Raw genomic sequence first — 2062 nt, forward strand, 5'->3', positions numbered from 1 at the left:
ATCATCATCATCATCATCATCATCATCATCATCATCATCATCATCATCATCATTATCATCATCATCATCATCATCATCATCACCATCATCATCACTTCTTTGTTATTGTAGATGATGCTAGTGCTCTTGTTTTTCATGTTCTTTTACTTTGCTCTTTTTTTTCGTTCTGTTTGCAAAGATTTGAAGTCTCGTCTTATTGGACGTGGTAGAAAAATGCAATTTTCTTGACGTAAATCAGTCAGTATTTTTTTTAGATGCTATTGTTTTGCCTATGCAGTACTATTGTGCGGTCAAAAATTCGTGGTACAACTTAAACCCAAATAGCTCTTAACGGGTGAATGAATGTCATCCATACTTCGCATAGCAGTTTGTATCAATTTGTCTTAACTAAATCATATTTTTCTAGAACAGTTGGGGCTAGATTTAAAAACTTTTCTTCATAAATTTATATAAAATACTTGAAATCTCTGTCACGCATAAAATGGTATTGTTCACAGCACTTCAAGCTTCTCGCACACATTTTGATTACGCATCTGGCCTACGTCACAGCTCATCAAAGACAATTTTTACTTGCAAAACTTGTTACAAGACATTATTGTTATTATAGTGAACAAATTTTTGCACTAATGGCTCTCAAAACATGCGTTCAATAAGCATAGATCTAATGTCCCGATTAGAAAAATCTGACGGACTTTCTATTAAAAACTACATTGCCCCAGCTGTAAACATTTAAAAATCTGTAGAAACCACCCACTTGGACTTTTTATTAGTATTTATCAAGGAATTTTCTAGAATACAGCTTGCAGGTGTTCACAAAAATGTTGATCTGTTAAGACAAATTGAAAAAAGTCCCTTTTCAAAAATTGGAGAACCTATGTTCGATAATTGAGGAGATATTTGAAAATAATTCGCACCACGAATTTTTGACCGCACTATAGATTTGAATACGTCAATAAGTCGTGTAGAGGGAGGAGTCCACAACTAGTTCAGGCTATGAGGAAGCATCTTCGGAAGTTTGAGGTACATTTATTGGAATCCCACTTGGATTTGAGCCTCGGACGTTCACTAGTTAGTCAGTTTGGAAACGTACCCAATACTGGCTTGAGTGTCTATCAACATGCCTCAGATAAGTGGTCAAAGAAAGTCCTGTCGAGTGCAGGGCGAGTGACCATAAATGTTTGCTCTAGCACTGTACCTATACGTGTACATTGACACCAAAGAATCACAGAGCATAGTAGGAATTGTCTGAGAAGAGGTGCATTCATTGTCAAGAAGAAAGGTGGACGCATTACACAGGTGACCGTCTTACAAAGTGTCATTGTAAAGTACAAATTAAGCAAGGAAGGAAATGGGAAACGGCCGTTTGTACAGATTATTGTCTTATACATGTCGCCGTTAGAACAGGTTCGACTGTATCTAAATTTCTACCCGGTGTACCATTGTGTGCCTGAGGGAAAATCCAGCACGCTGAGCAACTGAGTTTTAGCTCTTCTTGTGAGTGGCAAATTAAAACAGTTTCGTTATTTTTTTTTTAAAAGGCAAGTCTAAAACTTTTTACAATGAAAAGAGACCTGTTGTAAGAAGAAGAGAGGGGTTAGTTATTTTTCCTGGCGGGAGCGCATGTAGACCTGTAAGAGACTCTGACGTCGGGACGCAGCTGCTTTTTATGGTGGAATTTTCGGAGTTTTTAAAATTTGGTTTTGTTTCGGGGGTTTTTTTTTGGGGGGGTGGATTTGTTTTGGATTCGTTTGTTTGGTTTTGTTGTTTGTTTGTTTTTTGTGGGGTTTTTCTGTTTTTTTATGGAGGTATTCGACCGCACATTGTTATAGAGATACAGTATCTTAGGAAACTGGCTGAGCACCAGTTTAGTCTGTGAAAGATACTCTGAGGGGGTCAGATGATACTAACACTACCTTGACAGTCCGCTGTTCGACCATCTCGGGATTTAATTCTCCAGCAGGTTAAGTTCACCTTTACGCCAAAACGCCTTCTTCACCCTTTACTTTATTTTTTTTTTTAACGAGGGAAAAAAACCTTCCCCACGCCACACCAACCCTCCCCC

The sequence above is a fragment of the Aplysia californica genome, unplaced genomic scaffold (genome assembly GCF_000002075.1).
Source record: "Aplysia californica isolate F4 #8 unplaced genomic scaffold, AplCal3.0 scaffold00708, whole genome shotgun sequence".
In the NCBI taxonomy this organism is placed as follows: Eukaryota; Metazoa; Mollusca; class Gastropoda; order Aplysiida; family Aplysiidae; genus Aplysia; species Aplysia californica.